Source organism: Aedes albopictus, chromosome 3 (assembly GCF_035046485.1).
Source record: "Aedes albopictus strain Foshan chromosome 3, AalbF5, whole genome shotgun sequence".
Taxonomy (NCBI): domain Eukaryota; kingdom Metazoa; phylum Arthropoda; class Insecta; order Diptera; family Culicidae; genus Aedes; species Aedes albopictus.
The window spans coordinates 282,701,535-282,716,959 of record NC_085138.1 but is presented as its reverse complement, the minus strand read 5'-3'; the positions used below and the strand labels follow the sequence as shown (position 1 = coordinate 282,716,959).

The window sequence follows — 15,425 nt, the reverse complement described above, 5'->3', positions numbered from 1 at the left end:
TTTTTTCCAAAAAGTTGTATATAAACTAGATTTTAATGAAAATTCGTCTAAGATGAACTTTCACATGTATAGAATTGATTTACGTTTACCTTTTTCTTAACTGGTTGAAGGAATCATAGTTATGAGATAAATTACACAATGCCTGCCGCACTATCAAAGTTACCCGCATTATCAAAGATACCCCGTTTTACGGTACATATTTTTTTCTGTGAGTAAGGGAAAATACTGTGGAGGGTGCCCTGGTACTCCACAGGCTCCGTTTTGCGACCCCCCTAACCATTCATTCCTAGGCACGGTAAGCGTAAAGCCGCATAACACCTTGAATTAGGGGTCACCTGATTAGTTGACTCCTACCACTGGAACAGGCGATCCGTAGTGCTATTCTTAGCCAGTTAAACTAACCGCTACCGACACTACACAGCTATCTAGGCTGATCGGGAAAAGAAGTTAATATTGGTGATCAACTTCATACGGCCCCGAAAAGTAATAAATTTGCTAAAGATAAAGTTCTTTTTTTTTCGAGTGGGTGATACAACCATCTTTTATCTGGGGTTAAATTTCCGAATAGCTTTCATCAAGAGATTTTACTAGAATGGATTTAACAGTTTTTTTTAGAATTTATCAGAAAATCTTATTACATTTCCATACATGATTTCGTCATATCCTACAGGTCCATGGAACATAGTTCTGAAGATAAGTAATTTTGAAGGATATCTTAGGGCATCCAAGAACTTCCGCGAGTAGTGGCCTTAAGATCTACAAGCGTAATCGATGGATTGTAGTTAGATTACTGATACGGTGCAACATCCTACAGGTCTTTAGAGCATAGTTCTGTAGAGACGTACTTTTCCAAGATATTCTAGGACCTCCAAGAACTTCCACGAGTATATGCCTGAAGATCTACTAGCGTATTCAATCAATTGTTGTTACATTTTCTAGCGTATTCAATGAATTGTTGTTACATAGGTAATTTCTTTGGAAATTTCTAGGAACCTTTACTGTTAAAGTTTTTCTTCAGACAGTCTTTTAGGAATCCCTTTAAAAATATGTTCATGAATTCCTCCTGGAATTCTTTCAGAACATCCTCCATGAATTTTGGTAAGACATTTCTTTTGGAATTTTTCTAAATATGTTTTAATAAATCCTTGTAGGAGTTCAATCATGGGTTTCCGAGGGAGAGTTTTCAACAATTTCTTTAGCAACTCTTTCTAGAACTATTTCAAAAAAACCCCTAAGATAGTTTCACATAATCCTGCAGGGCTTCGTTCAAGAATATTTTCTGGGATTTCTTCAAGAATTAGAAAGACAATTTATTAAGAAATTCCTCCAAGGGTTTTTTCAGAAATTCTTCCATGAACTCCATTTAAATCTTACGAAGGAGTTCCTTTTGAAATATTATTTGAGACTCCTTCAGTAGTTTAAGCGTTTCCCATAATTTTCAGTAAAAGATTACCTTTTCCATGGATTTTTTTGTTATTTTCAGAATTTTCGAAGAATTCTCAGCGGTTTGAGATATTCCTCCACAGATTTAACAGAAGTATTTTATGAAATAACGTAAATCATGTTGGAGTTACTCTTCGAGGGTTACCTGAAGGAAATATTTAAATAAATTGCTGATGAGATTCAATTTTATTGAAACTATTTTAGAAACAATCGTTTATAACTCCTGGAGAAGTCCTTGGAGAATACCTGGAGGAACTCCTGAGATTCGACACAAAAGTTCATTTCCCCAATAGAGGGGTAGGAAAAAAAAAGTCCTGAGATGGATTTAGAGGATTTTTAAGTAGAATTGTATGAGAATTTTTTGGGAAAAATCAAGGAAAAAATACTGAAGAAGTTTCTGAAAATCCTTGAAGGCATTTCTAAAGGACACCTCTGATAAGTTTCTGAAAGAATCCCTGAAAAAAATCTTCGGAAATCCATAAAAAAATTACAGACAAAAATACTAGAAAAATTCTTTAATAAATCTCCTAATGATTTTTTTAAGGGTGATTAGGAACAAACCCTGAAAGAACTGATGGACATACTTCTAATATTCTGGGAAAAATTTCTTGCGCAATTTCTGAATGGTATTAGTGGATAAAATTTCCTGATACAATTTTCCTAGAGGAGCTTGTGAAGTATTCGTAAGGGAATCACCAAAGAATTGTCTAAAGTTGTTATTTTTTTTTTTCAAGGTGTCTGTGAAACCTGGAGAATGCTGTGCAATAATTCCAAGAAGAATTTCTGAAGATATTCTTGGAGAAACGTTAAGAAATAAATCCTAAAGTGAATTCTGAAGAATCCCTGAAGAAAGGTTTCTAAAAATCTCTAGAGAAGTTTACGATCCCACTTGTGGAGGAATATCTAAGCATCTTCTAGGAAGCCCCTTAGTGGAGCCCTATTCAGAATTTTTTGGAGAAACTCCTGATAGAATCCCTGGCGTAATTCCTGAAAAGCACCCTAACAGAACACCTACAAACATTTCGAATTTTACCATGACTATACTGCTCTAAAATGAGTTTTAGAAAAGAATATCCTTAGACGAAACGTGTGACGTTGTGAATTTCTATCTAGAGGAATCCTTTATAAATTTCCTGGTAAACGTCCTCAAGGCTACTCTCTGAAATTTATGTCATAGTTCTTATGAGGATAGTTTTTATTGAAACCTCTGATTGACATACGTTTAAACCGTTTACACAAAATAGATGAAAATTGTAATTTATATACAAGAAAGAAATTGTTCTGTATTGACATTTTTTTAAATGACTAGAAATTGCTCTTCACTAAAAAAATAATTGAAAATTTTGGTCACGCCGATTACGCCGCCGCCGCCGTATAGGACGAACGACGTGACGCCGGCGTCGCCGCCGCCGCTGCCTCGAATTACTATACACGCCGCCGCCGGTGAAAATTGCTTCGGCGCACACGTCTACTACAGGTCCTTGGCGCAAGATTCCGTTAACGTGTTCTAGGTCATCCAGAACTTCCGCAAGTGAAGGCCTGAATCTACTAGCGTTATTAATCAATTGCTTTTACATTACTTATACGGTGTAACATCATACAGATTTATGGATCACGGTTCTATAGAGAAGTTATTTTCAAAGTTTCTAGTTTCTAGTTAATTCCAGATCTATCACGAGTTAAGGCCTTAAGATCAATAAGCATTATCAATGGACTTCTGTTGCATTACTGATGCGGTGCAACATCCTACAGGTCCATGGAAGACAGTTCTGTAGAGTCTTGATTTCCAAGAATGCTTTATGTCTTCCAAGTACTCTTGCGGCTCATGGAAGTTCTTGGAGTACCTAGAAGATGTTTGGCAATTGTTTCTCAACAGAACTATGCTCCCTGGATCTTTAGGACGCTATACTGTATCAGTAATGTGACAACAAACCATTGATAACGCTTGTAGATCTTCAGGTCTAAACTCGCGGAAGTTCTTGGGAACTTGTATTGATTGCGCTTATAAATATTAGGTCTTTACTCATGGAAGTTCTTGGAGGACCTAGAATATCTGTGGAAATTATTTCTATACAGAAAAATGGTTCATGGACTTGTAGCATGTTACAACGTATTAGAAATGTAACAACAATCCATTGATTACGCTTGTAGATCTTAAGACCCTTACTCGCGGAGGTTCTTGGAGCTCCTAGATCATCTTTGGATTTTTTTTCTCTACAGAACTATGCTCTCTGGACCTGTAGGACGCTACACTGTAACAGTAATGTGGCAGGCCCTTAACGATAAAACGGAACATTGTTAATCCCAAGAAGAAGGCACAATAAATGTGTCCGAAACGTCGGATGAAAGCATAAGAATCCGTTTTTAATTAAAAGAGACTGGAAGCCATTACCCCGAATCAACTATCACAGTCGTATCTCTAAGACCATTGATAACGTTTGTAGATCTTAAGGCCTTTACTCCCGGAAGTTCTTGGAGGTCCTAAATTATCTTTGGAAGTTATTTCTCTACAGAACTAGGCTCCCTGGACCTGTAGGACGCTACAATGTATTAGTATTGTGACAACAAACCATTAATAACGCTTGTAGATATTCAGGTCTTTACTCATGGAAGTTCTTGGAGGACCTAGAACATCTGTGGAAATTATTTCTATACAGAAAAATGGTTCATGGACTTGTAGCATGTTACAACGTATTAGAAATGTAACAACAATCCATTGATTACGCTTGTAGATCTTAAGGCCTTCACTCGTGGAAGGTCTTGGAGGTCCTAGATCATCTGTGGAAATTATTTCTCTACACAACTATGCTCCCTAGACCTGTAGGACGCTATACTGTATCAGTAATGTGACAACAAATCATTGACAACGCTTGAAGATCTTCAGGTCTTTACTCGTGGAAGTTCTTGGAGGACCTAGAACATCTATGACAATTAGTTCCTAACAGAAAAATTGTTCTTGGACCTGTTGCATGTAACAACGTATTATAAATGTAACAACAATTCATTGAGTACGCTTGTGGATATTAAGGCCTTAACTCGCGGAAGTTCATGGAAGACCTAGTATATCTTTAGAAATGAATACTCTTCAGTACAATGCACAATGGACCTCTGGGATGTTACAACGCATGTAGCAAGAAATTATTGGCTATGTTTGTAGATCTTCTGGCCTTTACTCGCGGAAGTTCTTGGAGATCAAAATTGGAGGTCATGTTTGAAAATGATTTATTTACAGAACAATGATCCGTAGACCTGAGGGATGTAGAACAGTATCTGTGATGTAACAACAATCAATCGATTACGCTCGTAGATATCAAAGCCTTTATTCGCGAAAGTTCTTGGGTGCCCTGGAACATCTTTCTCTACACCACCTAGCTCCGTGGACCTGTAGAGTGTTGACAGTCTCCTTGATCCTTTGTTTCGTCCGTCTAGACAGTCCTTATCACCCCAAAATATCCTCTACGATCTTTCTTGGAAACAGTATGCACTCTGCTCCCCATAGCCCATCCCTTGTCCCCTTCCCCACTAACCCCTAGATTCAACCCTTACTACTACCCCCCCTTTTCTTAATACTCTCTAAAACAAACCTCGGATATCTGAAGGTGAGGACATTTCAAATATTTTCAGATTTCCCTCAGTTTTTTTTACACGGATTCCCGAATTAACACGGTATTTTTTTACACGGTTTCTCAAATTAACACGGTTTTTTTTACACGGATTCGCGAATTAACACGTTTTTTTACACGGATTCGCGAATTAACACGGTTTTTTTACACGGTTTTTTTACACGGGACGTATCCCCCGTGTAAAAAAAGACCTTAGTGTACACAGTTACATACAATCCCAAGTAGAAAATGACAGCGGCCGTTTTGCTTCACCTCAAAATGCGCTATGTTTCTTACAATTTTCCAAGATCTAAAAAGTAACACTATTCTCAATTATATTGATGCTAGTGAATGAGTGATACACAATGTCTACTTGTTGTATTAGACCTTACTATTGTTTGTATAGATCGTCACTTCAACAGATGATTCAATTACAATAGAAAATTCATAATTTTCATTTGACGTTGCCAATACAGCCCAAGTAACATTTTTAGTTTTCTCATTGCTTACAAGCTGTTGTTACAATCAAACAGTTAAAACTATTTTTAAAGCTTAGAAATCCTAACAGCTCTAATAAACCCGTAATAAAACCCATTAAAACCCAAAAGGGCCCACCCTACAGGAGGTTGTTAAAACCAACCCTTAAAACGTTATGTATGCTACTTGGTTTTATGGCATATTCTTGTAGTATACTATGCAGCTTAGATAAGATTTGTTGTGTAGGTCGCAAGAAGAACAACATGCCGTTTTGGAGTTCGTACAGCATCCTAAAAGAACGATTAAAACCAAAGAATCAAATTGAATCTGAAAATAAAATCATCACATAAATTGGCAGTAAATTGCAAACTATTAATAATGCAATAACGAAAATTATATCAATCATCTATGTCCATATAAGGGCCCATATAGCCGAGGCGGTAAACGCACGGGTATTCAGCATGACCATGCTGAGGGTGACGGGTTCGATTCCCGGTCGGTCCAGGATCTTTTCGTAAAGGAAATTTCCTTGACTTCCTTGGGCATAGAGTATCTTCGTGCCTGCCACACGATATACGCATGCAAAATGGTCATTGGCAGAGGAAGCTCTCAGTTAATAACTGTGGAAGTGCTCATAGAACACTAAGCTGAGAAGCAGGCTTTGTCCCAGTGAGGACGTTACGCCAAGAAGAAGAAGAAGATCTATGTCCATAATGTTTATTTGCAAATTTTCACGGGGAAAACCCTGTTACTGTGGCAAAAAATCTATGCCAAAAAAAATTGACCGTGAAATGCAATGAACTGCTTCTAAAAAGGCGGTGTGCCACGTCATTTTGAGGTTTTTGGCATATAAATAATAATCATTTTATTTCCTCGTGCAAAACCATGAATTCAATTTACAGTCCAAACATCAACATGGCGTACACACTTGGCAAGCCGGAATTGATCATCGTAATGAAAAATATGGGTGCCGTCAAGTTAAATCCTCCTGGTTTTGTTTAAGATGGTTTAAGATCAGTTAGTATAAAAGGAACATGCTCTAGAGTTGTTGTTCTTTATGAATACTATGCAATGACTAGCAAACACCTACTTATTCTTAACGCATAATTATGTGCACTACACAAACACTGTAAAGTTTTAAGGAAGTATGGGCTCGGACTGATTGCTCTTAAGAACACTTCGCTTGACCGAAAGCCGTCAAAAATGTAAATAAACCAAACACATTGATATTTTCGTGAGTTTTTTGGTGGTGTCTCATGTTTTTTAGGCTGTTCGAGTGCTTGGTGAGTGAGTATATTGTATTATTTGATAAGCCGACTGCGGCTGGGTGCGATAGAGGTAATTATTTATGCACAATTGAACAAACGATGCAATTCCCACCCATCAGTTGCTTCGGAAACCCCGATTGCAATCGAACTCTAGTGAAGGAAGCTGGTTTGATAACCTAGCCAGAAAAAATATGCCCACCAGAGGTTTTCCTATCACGTTAGTTTCAATCATAATGACCCCAAATTGTGCTTAATCGATTATCTTTTCATTTGTGTAGCGTATAAAATTTATTGTTCAGGAGAAGATCGTATTGCAGTAAACCTTCTTAAGTTAGTTTTAATGCTTCCATTGGTATTTCCAAAAGGGTTTAAGATTGCTTTATTGTGACTTTATGCAGTTCATCAGGCTGTAAGACCGATAATTTGAGTAGTGCAAGCGGCTTCGAAAGAAGCTTTAAGATGAAGTTTTAATACGTACTTAACAGTTCGTTTACAATGACATTATTGCTTATCAAAAAAACAAGCAAATAGGTTTTATTCCTAGGACTTCTAGATATCTACAAACTGTTTTAAAGTTGCTTTTGTTGTTAAAGCTGTTAACTACATGAACTGCTTCATTAAACCTAAAAGGGCTTACCAAATCCATGACAAAACCTTAATAAATAATGTCTAAGAGCAGAAGGCATACAAATTGTTACTTGGGAGGTATTCTTCGATATAACGTACCCTCGATATAGCGTATCCTCGATATAGCGAATCCGATATAACGTACATTTTGCTTCGATAGAACGTACAACATTGAAAATTTTATATTTTCCCAGGAATAGCCCTCAGATAAACTACGAAATCACACAAATAAGTGGTGTGTTGCAGCAATAGCCTTGTTACCAAAAATTAGCACAATTTGGGGAAAAATTGAAAAACGAAATTAGTCTTTCGTAAAAATCCATGTTTTCATCATTGGTTTTGTGAATTTCACGGAAATCATTATTTGGGGTTTATATGACGTCAAATACATCAACACTAGCATAAAAAATATTATTTTTTTCTCTGCTTCGATATATCGTACATAGAGAATTTTTTTCGTACGTTATATCGATGAGTACCTGTATTGCACCCCAGTTTACTCTATGCCTATGAGATAGTGTTTCCACACGCAGACATATGAGAAGAAAAGTTTTGCGCAAATGTGCCGTGAATGTCTGCCGACTGGTGGAATAATTTCTTAGTTGTGCCTTCCGGAAAAGTCAAGAACCACCAGCTTGCCACGAGGTAGATCAGCAACAGAGATTGAGGCCTACGACGACCGACGACAACGTGGCTCATCATGCCGATGCCAACATGCCAGCCAACTACTGTAACTAAATCTGACGACTGCAGAGCGAATAGTTTGCGCGATGCTTCCCCATGAATGACAAGTAGCGGATTGTCGCAGTGTGGAATCAGCTCCCGAAACGGTGCGTGAGTTTTAAGAGTTGAAGCTCGTCGTATACGGAGCGAAAAAGAAAATCACAGAAATCTTGGCGAAACGTTCTGAAATAAAACGTGATTGAGTTGAGATATGAGAGATTTCTACTGGCTATACTACTGGCGGCAACGGATGAGTAATCGCAACACAACGTGACCGGGTGTTCGTGATAAGGACGGACGAACGGCTGTCGATGAATGAAAATTTGATGAAGATTCCGCTGTTCTTAGCAGCTACTGAAACGAACGAGGTGGATTTCACAATGTGCTTGATAGCCCTACTGCATGAATTGCAATTTCGATCCTTTTGAAAAATCATTAGTTTTATGGCTGGTCGAATTGCGTAACCATCGTGTGACTTTGTAGTAACAATATATTACTTTAGAACGCAGAATTATTTTAGGACCACGCTTTATGGCTCACGGACATCTGAGTCCAATATTACCTAGCATTAAAAATAATAATATTCGCAGCCGGTAGGATTCGAACCTACGCTCCCAGAGGGAATCTGATTTCGAGTCAGACGCCTTAACCACTCGGCCACGACTGCTGCATTTACGGTGTATTACAAAAGTATATTCTTTCTATTTTATTTCTATTTTTTGCATACAGTTTATATAATACCTAATAATAATATTTTAAACGAATTCAAGACTTTTTATTATGACTGTAACTAAACTCGTGACTGCGGTGACTAAACTACCTTCATCTCCTAAGGAATGTCGTAAGTTTCTGAATTATTCTGGTGCAGTGATGCTTGTTTTTTTTTTCATTGAAACCCCCCATTTATATCTGTTACTTTTCATTCCAAGTTTTGCCACGTGCTAATGCTGACCTATGATACCATTATGCCGTTTGTGTCACTCAGTCTCGCCCTAGTGCCGCTAGACTGACTGATGATGGTACCAAGGCATTAGAGTAAAAGCAAACTCATTTCCCCACTCTAGTCCGCCCCCCATTCACCCCCTCCCAATTTTTATGACGGGGGTACCCCATTACCGCGCTCAGCTCAGTACCGAAAACAACCGGAAAAATTATTTATTAACTGCAGTCATTTCATATTCTCTCATGACAGGTAGGTAAGACCTCTGCACTGGCTGACTCGCCTCGCCCGGGTTTGATTCGAGTCCCGAAAATCCTTCCGCACCATCAGCCAGTACCAACAGCGCATTAGTGATCAGCGTCAGACTCTTCGGTCGGTCATAACCCCAGTTAGCATGCAGTGAGTCGGAAAAAAAAATCTAGAATAATAGTTCATCATGCCACCTGAAGTCACTTTTCCACAACCCGTGTTTCACCGCCGCCCAGCAGCAATGGAGCGGAAAATTTTTCGGGTTGTTCCTTCCGAAGGCGGTGAGCTTGCGGTAAAATGTAGCGTGAAAATAACTATTTTCGTCGCATAAAACTAATTCGTGTTACTCGATCATGGGTTTTGCATGTGCGGTTGAAAATTGTTTGCATTTTTTTCTCTTGTTTCTTGGTTTTGAGTTTGGGTGGTTTCTCCTAAGTCCAAGAAATGCAGGGGTTTGCAACTGAATCGCAATGACATACACTACCCGCCCATATAGCCGAGGCGGTAAACGCACGGGTATTCAGTGACCATGCTGAGGGTGACGGGTTCGATTCCCGGTCGGTCCAGGATCTTTTCGTAAGGGAAATTTTCTTGACTTCCTTGGGCATAGTGTATCTTCGTGCCTGCCACACGATATATGCAGCATGCAAAATGGTCATTGGCAGAGGAAGCTCTCAGTTAATAACTGTGCGAAGAAGGTCAGCACTTCGGAAATATAGGCGTAACCGTTCTACACAGCTGAAACGTTGCTTCGTGGTTGCCAGTAACAAGTACACTAGCTACAATCGTCTTTCATACGCTCGATATGTTGACCGCGTTCAGAGAAATCTCCGACTACACCCGAAACGTTTTTGGTCCTTTGTGAAGTCTAAGCGCAAGGAAGATGGACTACCGACTGTAATGCACTATGGGGATTCTTCTGTGGAGACTGCTGGCTGCTGAGAAATGTAACCTCTTTGCGCAACACTTCAAGGCTGCCTTCTCGAGTGTCGATGTTACACCTGCACTGGTCGCTGAAGCAATTCGTGATACTCCATCGGACGTAATCGATTTCGGTGTATTTGATGTTAATGACGAACACGTTATTGGGGCTATCCGTAAGCTGAAATACTCTACATCACCCGGACCTGATGGCATCCCGTCATCTTTATTGAAAAGGTGTTCCGCTGCCTTTTTAACGCCGCTGATGAAGCTGTTCAACCGCTCACTACAGCAAGGAATCTTTCCGACCAGTTGGAAGACTTCCTTCCTTTCACCTGTCTTCAAGAAGGGCGACAAGCGGAATATAGCCAACTATAGAGGGATAACATCTTTAACTGCATGCTCGAAAGTATTTGAGATTATCGTGAAAAACATGCTTTTCGAATCTTGCAAGAACTACATTTCCACGGCTCAACATGGCTTTTTCCCGAAACGATCAGTGGCTACTAATCTCGTCGAATTCACTTCACTCTGTATTCGTTCAATGGATGCTGGAAAACAAGTGGATGTGATATATACGGATTTCAAATCAGCGTTTGATCGTGTGAACCATTGCATACTGCTCAACAAGCTCAGAAAACTTGGAATGTCAGATGGTTTTGTCCGATGGTTTAACTCGTATCTGTCTGGTCGGTCTATGAAAGTGCGTATCGGCTTGAATCATTCGGAGTCTATTACCATTCCCTCTGGAGTACCACAGGGGAGCAACCTCGGACCGCTTTTATTTTCGCTGTTCATCAACGACGTAGCGTATGTACTGCCCCGTGGCGAACGCATTTTCTATGCGGACGACGTGAAGATTTTCATCGTGATCACCTGCATTGAAGACTGTGTGGCATTACAGGCAGCGTTAAGCTCTTTTGAATGCTGGAGCAGGCGTAATGGTTTAGAACTCTGCGTGGGAAAATGCATTGCTATAACGTTTTGCAGAAAAAGGAATCCAATTCTATTTGACTACTCCTTATCAGGTGAAACGCTGGAACGTAGAAATGAAATTAAGGATCTTGGAGTGATTCTGGATACGGAGATGACTTTTAGGCCTCACTACGATGATGTGCTTTCTAGAGCAAATAAACAGCTGGGCTTCATGTTTAAGATCGCTGATGGCTTTCGTGATCCTTTATGCCTTAAATCGCTATACTGCGCTTTAGTTCGTTCCATTCTGGAATCAGCAGTAGTAGTTTGGTGCCCATATAGTCAGAATTGGATCGACCGTTTCGAGGCTGTGCAACGAAAATTTGTGCGATTAGCGCTCCGGAGTCTACCTTGGCGTGACGCTGTTCATCTTCCGCCGTATGAGCACCGGTGTATGCTGTTAGGCTTGGAAACTTTAGCGAGTAGGAGATCGTCAATGCAATCCAATTTCATTGGGAAACTTTTGAACGGTGAGATTGATGCTCCTTCTTTACTGTCAGAGCTCCGAATATATGTTCCAGAACGACCACTACGGCGCCGCAATTTCCTGCATTTGGATCCACGTAATAGTCGATACGGACAACATGATCCCATTAGGTTTATGATTTTAAATTTTAACAATGTATTTGAACAGTTCGACTTTCATTGATGTGTTTCGTTAGATTTTTTTTTTTGTTCTTTTATAATGTTAGCATTAGTTAGATAAGTCGTGCCGTATATGTAATTAATTGTAATGGTTTGTCATGTACTACTTCAAAAGATGCGGGTTTTTATGCCTGGTTAAGGCTTTTCCCAGCCACACTTCATTGAGATCCAAGTAGATCAGATGAAGAGAAACAATAAATAAATAAAAAAATAAGTGCTTATAGAACACTAAGCTGAGAAGCAGGCTTTGTCCACATGAGGACTTTACTATTACTTTAGAGCTTTTAGTAGAACTTGTTACTTCAGACTCTAGTTTAATTTAAAAACACCTCACTAATACTTTACTTTTGCAAAAGAAAATAAAAAATGAATAACTCTTTTAAAGAAAAACTAGAAAGGACGAGCAAATTCCTTTTAATTCTACTACTGTGCTTATCTTCGGACAGATAGGCCTATTTCGTCTGTGACTTACAGACTTCTTCAGTGTCAAGTGCTCGACTGAAGAAAACCTCGCATTCGTTGTGGTATTTATACTAGGAGTGTATGTGTAGGTACGTGTGTGGGTAAAAGTGTAGGTATAAAAATGTAGGTACAAAATTGTAGGTACATATTTGTAAAAAAGGGGGTGTATCTGCCTGTTAGAAAACAGGGTGTCAATAAGATACCTAAAGCTAGGAAAATTCCTACCGATTTGGTAGGTAGTCAATTGGTGTTTGTTGTGTTATTTTTTCCTGCCGATTTGGTAGGTAGTCAATTTGTGTTTTGTGTATTGTGTAACACACACAAAACATTACACAATACACAAAACACAAATTGACTACCTACCAAATCGGCAGGAAAAAATAACACAACAAACACCAATTGACTACCTACCAAATCGGTAGGAATTTTCCTAGCTTTAGGTATCTTATTGACACCCTGTTTTCTAACAGGCAGATACACCCCCTTTTTTACAAATATGTACCTACAATTTTGTACCTACATTTTTATACCTACACTTTTACCCACACACGTACCTACACATACACTCCTAGTATAAATACCACAACGAATGCGAGGTTTTCTTCAGTCGAGCACTTGACACTGAAGAAGTCTGTAAGTCACAGACGAAATAGGCCTATCTGTCCGAAGATAAGCACAGTAGTAGAATTAAAAGGAATTTGCTCGTCCTTTCTAGTTTTTCTTTAAAAGAGTTATTCATTTTTTATTTTCTTTTGCAAAAGTAAAGTATTAGTGAGGTGTTTTTAAATTAAACTAGAGTCTCACATGAGGACGTTACGCCAAGAAGAGAGAGAATACACTACCCGTCATAAGTACGGACTCACAAAAAGTATTGCAACAATATTGCATCACCCTGACTCACCTCGATATCTCCAAAACCTGAGGACTTACAAAGATGCTGTCTTCAGGAAAGTTATTCAGAAGACCAAAAGCGACAACTTTTCTGAAGGCGGCATTTTTGTAGGTGATCTGGTTTTAGAGATATCGAGGTGAGTCAGGGTGATGCAATATTGTTGCAATACTTTATGTGAGTCTGTACTTATGACGGGTAGTACATATAGCTTTTTTTCCGATGTAATGTAAACCAGCTAAATGTTTATCATAAAGACGAAGTATTTTTTTTTTTGTTTTTATTTATGTGTATAAAGACGAAGTATAGCCAATACATTAGCTTACAAAACAAAACGAAAGTCAGAAACATCATATACACACTCACATGTACATACCTACGTTTATTTGCTCAACATCACATTGTAGATAAAACACAATCAACACGGCTCGGTTCGTGGCTGCCGCTTTCAATCCTCGGTCAAGACGCCCAATTCTCGCCAGATCACGTTCCACCTGGTCCGCCCATCGTGCTCTCTGCACTTCATGTCTTTTTGTGCCAACCGGATCAGTAGCGAACACCAACTATGCAGGGTTGTTATCCGGCATTCTTGCAACATGCCCTGCCCACCGTATCCTTCCGAATTTGATCATCTTCAAGATGCTGGGTTTGCCGTAGAGTGTACGAGCTCGCGTATCATCATTTTCCACCAAACACCGTTCTTCTGCACACCGCTAAAGATCGTCCTCACCAAGTCCTTATCGAGCATCATCCATATCTCGTGTCCGTAGAGGACCACCGGTCTTATTAGCGTTTTGTACATGGTGCATTTGGGGCGGGGGTGAACCTTTTGAACCACAGCTTCTTATGGAGCCCGTAGTAGGCACGACTTCCACTGACGATGCGCCTAATAATTTCACGACTGACATTATTGTCAGCCATCAGTAAGGATCCAAGGTAGTCGATTTCCTCCACCACCCTGTCTATCGTGACATTACTACCTAGACGAATCAGGTCGTGTTCGGTTCCGCCTACCATGCACTTTGATTACGACGTATTCACCACCTTTACTGCTTCGCGTTTCAGGCGGGTATATAGCTCTGCCACCGTACCAAATGTTCTGGCAGTAATGTAAAAATTGTATCCAGGCTGTTGAGTATTTTTTTTCTTCTGAAGTTCTAAACCATAGGGGGGAAAATCTTCCCAACAGACACCCTAACAGGAAAGTTAGGGTAGTGTGAGGTTAAGGCCGTCTTCTACAACAGTACTAAAAGCCAGGACTACTCTCTTCTTGACCCACTAAAACACATTCCTATGGTCGCCAAACCCTTCGTCTCTCCGGAACTACCAAGAAGGCATTGCTTCAGAGAGGGGCTAGTGCACATCGCACCCTCAAGGTTAGCTGCGTAGCCTGCAGCAACGAACATCGATGACTCGCTTTAGAGAGTCCATCACGGTAGCATGCTGGCGCTTAGCCAGTTTCCCGAGTGGTCCTCACCACTCCCTTTGTCCTCGGAAGGCGGGCAGGGTCAACTCCGCCCGCGCCCAACTGCTTGGCAGACATCAAGAACTGATGCCCACGTGCAACCCGATCTGACCTGCCCGCAAAGGAAGGGTATCTCTAACCTTCAGGCCCTATCAGATGCACCCGAAGGTTGCAGACAGCAGGGTCAGGGTCTCACCTGCCCCGACCCTTGCCGGGGACCCCTTTCCAACCGCGGGCTCGGATCCGACCCAGTAGACCGACGCCACGACAGCACCTCTACCAGGGCTTCCTCTCCGCGGGCACTTAATCGCTGTAAGGGTCGATCTCGACCACAGGGCACCGGTATGACCCACGAAGCCGACTCCGAACCCCTGGACCACCTCTTGCACTGCATCTGAACTAGCCATTCTCTGAGTCCACGCGCTACCTCCTCTGTAGCTCCCAGACGATATGGGCGATAGCCGTTGAAACGGCGTTACAGCTAAACTCATCTCTACACATCCTCTGGACCAAATTGTCCGGAGTTGTGTCCTCCCCGCATGTTTGCCACACGCATTGTGTGAAAACGCGAGCGCACGAACAAAACGTGTTCCACCGTTTCCTCCAAACCATTGCACACTGGGCATTCGGGAGAATCCGCATGCCCGAAACGGTGTAGATACTGTCGGAAGCAACCATGACCTGAAAGAACCTGTGTCAGGTGGAATGTAACTTCCCCATGGCGCCTATTAATCCAACT

General features: G+C 40.4%; 1 non-coding gene across 1 annotated transcript; it reads right to left on the bottom strand.

Annotated features, from left to right (window-relative positions):
• Positions 1-8,725: 8,725 nt before the first annotated feature.
• Trnas-cga (transfer RNA serine (anticodon CGA)) lies at positions 8,726-8,807 on the bottom strand. Its single transcript has one exon. It is a non-coding gene; the product is annotated as a tRNA-Ser (tRNA).
• Between the last annotated feature and the right edge of the window lie 6,618 nt (positions 8,808-15,425).